This window comes from Rattus norvegicus, chromosome 11 (genome assembly GCF_021556685.1).
Source record: "Rattus norvegicus strain SHRSP/BbbUtx chromosome 11, alternate assembly SHRSP_T2T, whole genome shotgun sequence".
NCBI lineage: Eukaryota > Metazoa > Chordata > Mammalia > Rodentia > Muridae > Rattus > Rattus norvegicus.
The window spans coordinates 2,933,230-2,942,211 of record NC_141544.1 but is presented as its reverse complement, the minus strand read 5'-3'; the positions used below and the strand labels follow the sequence as shown (position 1 = coordinate 2,942,211).

The 8,982-nt window shown below is 45.0% G+C and overlaps 1 pseudogene; it reads right to left on the bottom strand.

Moving 5' to 3' along the window:
• Positions 1-2,800: 2,800 nt before the first annotated feature.
• On the bottom strand, positions 2,801-3,646 carry LOC148002412 (Y-linked testis-specific protein 1-like; annotated as a pseudogene).
• Positions 3,647-8,982: the final 5,336 nt, after the last annotated feature.

The window sequence follows — 8,982 nt, the reverse complement described above, 5'->3', positions numbered from 1 at the left end:
TGCCCAGCTGATTCTAGTGTGAGGTGACGTTTAGACCTCTGACACAACCTTTTAGCCCTACCCTATGGGTTTAAGATACACATTGTCCCAGTACAGTGTTCAAAGGTGGGACTATGAAAATTGATTGGACCCTGTGGGCTGTAATCAATGAGTTCATCTGTTGATGGATGTGTATGAAGGTGGTGGGAAACTAGGAGATAGGAAATTAAGGGACTTGGTCATTTGGGACGTGTCTTGGAGGGTGTTTTTTGTCCTTGGTCTCTTCCTGTGTTGATGCTTCTTGGATGCCAGTGAGGTTAGCAGTTGAGCTCTACCGTGCCCCTTTCATGGTCATGTGACCATGGACCAAAACCTATGAAACCATGAACCAAAATAAGTTTGTTTACTATGTGAGTTGCTAGGCAACGTGTAAGAGTGATGAATGGATTAACATGAAAGTGGCCAAAAGTGATGGTGACCATACCAGGTCAGGTCCGGATTTGATGTAGGACTCCATAGCATTAGCTATGGAGTGGCACTGCTTACCGTCTTGCTCCTCATGTCTTGCTGAGCTTGTTTTCTTATAGAACCCAGGACCACCAGCCTAGGAATGGTGCCGCTCACAGTGCCCTCCAGCTGGATCTTATGCACGCATGTTCTCAACTGAGGCGCCCTCTTCTCTGATGACTCTAGCTTGCGTCACGTTGGTATAAAATCAGGGCGGTGGTTAGAATGTGATTGTCCCATGGGAAGTGTGGCACAAGTAGGAGGTGTGGCATTGTGGGAGTAGGTGTGGTCTTGTTGGAGGAAGCATATCACTGTGGGGGTGATATGCTTCTTCTCCAACACCATGTCTGCCTAGACGCTTCCATGATTCCTGCCTTGATGAAAATAGACTGAACTTCTGAACCTGAAAGCCTGCCCCAATTAAATGTTGTCCCTTGGGGTTGGGGATTTAGCTCAGTGGTAGAGTGCTTGCCTAGGAAGGGCAAGGCCCTGGGTTCGGTCCCAGCTCCAAAAAACAGAACCCCCCAAAAAAGTTGTCCCTTATAAGTTGCCTTGGTCATGGTGTCTTTTTGCTGCAATGAAACCATCAGACAACCAGCCAGTATAAAAACACCCAAATAGCAGAATTAATCAACGATAGAAAGTATTTTCAAGTCCTGCAGTGAGAAACTTATTCTTGAGAGAAGAAACAAGAATGAATTAGTCCATGATAAGGTTGTCTCCAAAGACACTCTTGGAGTGTAGATGTGGCTCAGGGAGACCCCATGGAGTGCACAGGGGCTTCTCAGGAGGAGAGAGCTACATGGTCAGGAACCACAAAGCATTTTAAAGTCACGGCAAATGGCATAGGAAAGAGCTCAGCACCTCTGCACTGGAGGCACCATCAAGAGTTTCTGAGGATGAGCTCACATGTGAGTAAAAGACGGGAACTTCCTGGGGCTAGATAGGGTAACAGGGCCCACAGGTGTGGAGGAAGCCATCCAGTAGAAGGAGAGCCAGGCTGGACAAGCCAGTGCAGGAGCTCTTTGTGGTCATCAAGGGGCATTGAGAAGAGACCTTAAAAAATATTACAGGATGCAACAGAGTCTAACGTGCTCAGGGAAGCTAAACACAGGATCCATGTAACACCTGAGAGAAGGTCACGGCATCCTCATCTTCCCTTTTAAATTACTTTTTACTGATCATACAAAATAATGGGCTTTATGATACTTTCAGGAATCGATAGATATAAACTTAGTTTGGCATTCACTACTCTTGAGTTATCCTCGTCAAAATGTCCTCCGTGGGAGCCTCCACCTCACATCCACCTTCTGTAGTGATGTCTTGTCTGTTCTTTAAGGATCCAAAGAGACCAATATGGATGCGGCCCAAGTTCAACTCATTCTAGACACTTTCTCTTCTTCCTGGTCTCCTGCTTCACTTTTTGAGAACTCCATATTGGAATTCCTTCGTCCCTCAGTGTCCTCTACTCCCTCATGTGTTCTTTAGTCTTTCTTCCACATCCCCATCAATTTAATCTTTCTTACCCTCATCCTGGTCTCTTCTCTGCATGTGAAGGTGGGATTTATTTAAAAAGATGACTTTAGGGGCCCGGAGAGATGACCAATGGATTAAGAGCTTGTCTGCTTTGAAAGAGGACTTAGATTTGTTCTTTGAGCTCATGTCCAAAGGTTCCCAACCACCTTTAATTCAAGCTCCAGGGGACCTGACTACTCTTGTCTCTGTGGTCTCCTTTATTCATGCCCTTCCCCCACCCACATAATTAAAAATAATACATCTACAGATGAGAAACAGGTTTCATTAGGTTTCGTTAGTCAAACACTCCCCGACCTTCTCTGATTCTCAGTCTGCTTGGATCAGTTTTTTGGGATTCCCCTTGAGTTCCAAGACCACCTCCCTGTTACCTGCCCCTCTTTCCCCAACTGTCTGTTTCTTCCTCAAACTTCACCTCAGAGAGTCTATTTCTGGCCCCTCTCCACTGCTTCCTAAACATACATCTTTTTTCCCCCGTGCCATCCCTGCTCCTCTAAGCCTCATCTCCAGTTCTTTTCTCTCCCTAAAGACCAGACCAGCTCAGTCCTGTTTGTTTTAGTCTACGTGACATTAGACTTACTGTTCACAGCCTAGACCTTTCCGGCTTCCTCTCGATTGTCCATCCACCACAGTCCGTCTCCTCCACCAAAGTGTTCACACACAACACGTCACATCGCACATTTTAATTTTTAGAGCAAAACAAATTCAACTGGAAAAGATACTGGGGTTTTCAAAGGCCCTTGGGTATCTGAAACACAGAAAAACATACATTTTCCCTCAATCCTATAAATTACCCATCTATGTCCCCCTCACTTTGTGCATTTCACCTTAACGGATCTTTTCCACCAGATTATAGACGTAGATGTGGATGTCGCCATCAAACTTGGTGAACTACACAGAAGGCTTGGCTAGAACTTGGTAAATGACTTTGTCGATCTGTTTGGACCCGTCGCTTCTGGTGAACTGCACACATTGACCGGTTAAGATGTCGCTGTCAACGTCAGACTTCACCTCTGCTGGAGGATTCTCTGAAATGATACTGAGGTTACCTCCTGCGTAATCATCCAAGAGCTGGTAGATGTATAGGACTGTATCTTTCTCGTAGGTGATGTAAAACCAGTCCTTCATGATCGTCACCTGGGATGGGACCACCCCCCTCCAGTTATCCTTAGAACCATGTTTGCCCTCAAATTTATGCTCCACAGCTCGGCCAACCATGGCACTGGCGAGATGGGCATCTTTCACTTGAGGAAACACTACTTTGGGAGTCAAGACCTTAAGCTTTAAAATCCTCTCATCACTGTGACATTCAGTCTGTAGACACAATCAATTCCATCATACTTGACCAGATAGAGAGAGGGATTTGTTGGCAGTTGATCTAGAACTACGGCCTTCCATTGGGTGACGGGCTCATCGCCATCCTTCCATCCATGAGAAATTCTGCAGCCCACAATGTTCCCCAGGGCCTGGGGAGAAGGCCTCCTCCTCCTCTGCTCCTGGAAGGATGGTGTGCTCATCCTCCTCAGACACATCCTCTTCTTCATGGCTGTAGACCTCGTGTGGTAGGCCACGGCATCCTGGTCCACTGTCTTGTGGCTACCGTTCTGTGTTCAGGCTTCACACTTGCCCGTGGCCTGGGTTTGAAGAGCTCGCCTGCTTAAACCAGACACAATGCTGTTGCCGCTGTCATGTGAGTGCCTGCAAGAACAATGGGGGTGGGGTGGGGGAGGGTGCTGGACCAAGGCTCTTGTCTAAGGGAACTTTGGAGCAGGTGAGGAAGGTGATGGTAGACAGGTTTGAGCATCTGAATCTTATTCTGTCATAATCAGAAGTTCGTAGGAGGGCTGGGCAATGGTGGAGCACACCGTTACTTCCAGCATTCAAGAGGCAGAGGGAGGCAGACCTCTGTGAGATCAAGGCCAGCCTGGTCTACAGAGTTAGTTCCAGGATAGCCAAAGCTACCCACAGAAAAACCCTGCTTCAAAAATCAAAATCTAAAGTTCAAAGGGAAATGAACAAATGGTCCTCTACAGCTCAGAATAAGATATTCAGACACATTTCTTCAGCCCGAGGCACTTTACCTCTGCTGAGGAACCTCTCCTTGAATTTCTAGGTCAGTGTAGGATTAAGTATCCCTGTCCCCCACTTTAAGCAAGCAGAACAGAGAAAGGATAGCAAAGGAGCCAGAAGGATGGCCACACCCCTCTTCTACCCTCTAACTATGAACTATGTGGCAACATCCACAAGTGTCTGCCCAGAGACACAGCACACCAGTCCACTGGCTTTCTGTATTGTGCATCCTGTCCCAGACCCAGGTTTATTCCGCGAAGCTGTTGCATCTTCGACCGCAACAAGAGCCTTTTGTGTAGGCAACAACAGCCACTTAGAAATAATATCTCCTGGGTTTGGGATTTAGCTCAGTGGTAGAGCAGTTGCCTAGCAAGCACAAGGCCCTGGGTTCTGTCCTCAGTTCCGAAAAAAAAAAAACAACAAAGGAACCAAAAAAAAACCAAAGAAATATTATCTCCTAAAATGCACAGGCACAGAGAGGAGCTTTGGCATTTTAGTAGAATTATGAATTAGATATTGTTAGCAAAGGATGATAAACTCCGGAGACTGACTAGCCTAGACCATCCTCCGACCTCTCAAACGTGGAAGACATCAGAACAGACGGTTACTCGCTGTACGAGGGAAAACTTCTAGCTTTCTGTGCTACAAGGGTCCCAGTTATCTTCATAAATGTATTTACCGAAAGAAAATGTCCTAGTCGTCCAGATTCTGTCTTCTGAAACCGGTCAGGCATCAAAAGGCTGTTGAACAATTGTGGGGTTCAGGAGCTGAACTGGCTTTCACACCCCGCTGCGAAGATAGTGAACCCACCTTCAGGGGAGTCTAGCGCCCCCAAGTGGAAGAGAAGCGCAACCTCCGCCCAGTGCTCTGTGACATCATCCAGGCTCTGCTTACGTCATAGAAGCCCTCTCAGTCCAGTTCCTTCCCTAGTTACGCTTAGAAACTTCCAGCATCTAGGTTTTAGCTTCTCATGTAGCCTCGTGGAGGCCCAAAGTAAAGTCCCCACCCAAATATTCTGATGACTCGAGTCACAGTCTGCCCATGTAGCTCTTTTCATTCATTTTATTTTTCTGAAAAAGTCTTTGGTTTCTGATTCACCATCATCCTTGGTGGTTATTTTCCCAGCTCCTATCGTTCCTTTGGTTATCTTTAAGCCATTCTCCATATCAGAAATATTGGTAGGCTCTCTCTCCAAGGCAGGCCACTGGATAGCCCCCCAAAATTAGCTTTATCAAACCCACAAAGAGGAGGGCCATTTTTATTCAAACAAAGCTGGAATTTGACAGGATTAAATACCTTGTATTGAAGTCAATGGCGATCATGAATTATGGATTCTTTGCAAAGAGCGAAAAAAAATTAGCTCCTGGACCTGCTTCCAAAGTCGGGATAAACTGATGATAAACCTAATATCGACCAGTCATATTTTAAATGTCTTTAAAATTAACAGCACTTCTGGTTACAAGGAATTTATTAGATCTAATGCAGCAAAACAGGATGAAATAGATGAGGTAATTTTATTTTTGAAATATGGGTAGACAGAATACTGGATGCAGGTAAGGATGGAATTTACCTGTAAATTACAGGGCACTTTAATTGTTTGTGTCACATAGTTCTTCAGATCTTCAAAAGGATTCTTTTCAGAACCCTCCCCTGTCCCCACCACACTCTGACCTCCCTTCCCTCTTCCCAGTAATTCCCTTCCACTTTACCATTATAATTTTTATATGTACTTAGAGCTTAACAACTTATGGCAGCTTTTTAAAATCTGACCACTTTTCTAAGTGCACCATCTTCTTTTTCTCCCTTCTATCTTAGTTTTAACCACATTTTCCTTCACACTTTGAGTTTTACTCTCTCTCTGCTCTTATCACTCCTCTGCCATTATGTGACTTTGGTCCACTATGTGGCTGACCTCAATGTGGGGTTAACTCAAAGGACATGATTTTCCCCCTTTTCTCCCCTTCATCTTCCTTCTCTAGGCACATGCTGAGATATAGAGCATTGGGGATTTTTTAAGCCTGGAAAGCAAACACACACACACACACACACACACACAGAGAAACACTCATACAACCCAAACACACAAACACACACATACATACACACACACACACACACATACGCACAAACACACAGAAACACTCATACATACCAAAGCATACAAACACACACATACATACACACACAAACACACACACACGCACACACAAACAGACACACAAACATACACATACATACACACAAACACACAAATACAGAGAGAGAGAGACAGAAGCAGAGACAGAGAGAGACACAGAGTGAGACAGAGAGCCCCTAAGAAAACACGTAATATCATCTTTCTAAGAACAATAAACAGAAACAACTTTCAAAAAAGTGAAGAACAAGTAGGCAACAAGGAGAACAATCTCATCATAGCCATCAACTTGAGGAGGAAAGTGTTTGTCTCACTCTATCTTCTAGGTTCCCTTCTGTTACTGAGCGACGTTGGGGCAGGAACTCAGGCAGGACACTAGAGGCAGGAAAGGAAGCAGATACAACTTAGAAATGCTGGGTACTGGATTGCTATCCATGACCTACTTAGCTTTCTCTCCTTCTCATACAACCCAGGGCCACCTTCATAGGGGATGACACTCCCCATAGTGGGCTACACCCTTCCACATCAACCATCAAAAATAAATTCCTTACAGATGTGGCCAACGGCCAATCTGATGGAGGCAATTCTTCAGCTGAGGCTCCTTCTTCCCAGGTTTAGTCAAACTGACAATAAAAACTAACCAGGACCCTGCACATCCATTCTGATTGCCACACTGTGTGCAATAGATAAGCCATTGGAATAACCTTAGCTGTTGATCACTGTACGAAGGGCTGAAAAAACGTGATATACATTGATGTGATTCTCATCTATGTGTAAGAGGAAAGGGTTTCGTTCTCAGAAAAACGGAAGGGAGTGTAAAATACAATAGGTTAAGTGAAACAAGCCAGACTCAAACAGACGATTGGGGAATTTAGATTTTAATAAGGGATATTAAGTGAAAGGGGCATTTAGGAAGAGGAAGGGGAGCAACAGGGTGTGTGTGTGTGTGTGAGTGTGTGTGTGTGTGTGTGCGTGTGTGTGTGTGTGTGTGTGTGTGTGTGAGGTGAAAATGGAGGTGAGTTGTGAGGATGAAGATGGCTAATGTACAGTATAAACCTGTACAAGGAGTCACCAGCAAGCCCACTGACTTCTACATTTAAAGAACATCGATATAAGAGAACTGAGTCTAAAACAATGTTTTGATTAAATTGGGGGTTTATAGTTTAGAGATACCGTAAAGTTTATTCATATTTTCCTTCCCACATGTGGCTCTTGCTGTTTCGAGCTTGATACTGGTTACAGGATATGGCAATGAGCTTTGGTGTCTGTACCTCATTAATCACCCCGAATTCACATCATTCAGTGAGGCTACCATGAGGAAGGAGGTAGTTAGAGATCTTACGGGTACACCACGTGGGAAGAATAAAGCCCACCCACACTATAGATTTCCAAATATTCACCGTCATCTCTGGTTTGAATGTGATCGCCCAAAAGTTATTTTCTGAAGATTAATCCCCAGTTGGAATGTAGTTGTGAAGAATTGATTAGGTCAAGAGGGATGCGACCTACAAATAAAGATCCATTAATGATGCTATTGTGGAAAAAGGTTCAATTATGAAAGGGAGTTTGGCTCCCTCTCTTGTCTTCCGAGCCCATTGGATCCCTTCTGTGGTGACAACATCCCACAAGAACTCCTTCCTCGGCCGATGGTCTCTTCATCTCCGATTTACAGGCTTCTGAATCAGAATCATACAGAATCTGCCTCATTATAGACTAGCCAATCGGTGCCATTCTGTTTGTCCATAACAGCATGAACATGCCTCAAAAATGTGAGCAGCTGGGTCATATGGGAAAGCGAAGCTGGCAGAGTGGACTAGGTGGTTAGTGCTGACAGAGGACAAGGTGGGTTCAGGGTTAGCGTGTGTGCTCTTCGTGAAAGAAACAGCACAGAGGAAGAGTGTAGGTTGGAAAGGTGCAGCTTGGGAGGCACTCAGACATCTACTGTTGGCCTTGTGGGGACAAGGAGCCATTAGGTAAGAGGGAAGATTGCTAGGGATACCTTCAGCCACTGCTTTTGTCTAGCAGAACACTTTTTAGAATCCTCATCTTCGAGGATGTAAAGAAAACTGCCTGGAGTCATTTGATCCATCAGTAACCATCAAGAGTGTGCCCACTATTCCAGAGGGACCCAGGAAAAAGCCTGATCGTGGAAGATCCTTTGCCTTCCAGAGATGGAGACTCCTCCCCGGCATCACTGGGCAACCCATCTACGTCGGTAAGGGCCTCCCACTAAGTCCAGAGCAGTGGTCCTTAACCCTTGGATTGAGACCCCTTTGGGAGCTCAAATGGCCCTTGCACAGGAGTCACATATCATATATCCTGTACATCAGACATTTACATCACATTTCATAACTATAGCAAAATTAAAGTTATGAAGTAGCAATGAAATAATTTTACAGTTGGTGGAGCTGTATGAAAAGGTTACGTTAGGAAGGTTGAGAACCTTTCTTCCTGACCCCTCTAAGATATACCTGTCGGTGTGAACTGGAGGTTTAATCCCTTTTATTCAATCAGGCAAATCCAGAAAAACCAAAACACCACCATAAGGTTATAAAGGATAAACAGCCACTGCACCCACAGTGTCAGGACTGCTGACATCTTAGACAAACGATGTCAAAATGGAAATCACGTCACACCATGACCATCCCCCTAAATGAAAAGCAGAGGAGAAAAACCAGTTCCCTGGTGGTGGTACCACGAGAAAACCCTTGTCAGAATCATCAGCAAGGATTTTAAATCCAGGATTCAAGCGTTGTCGA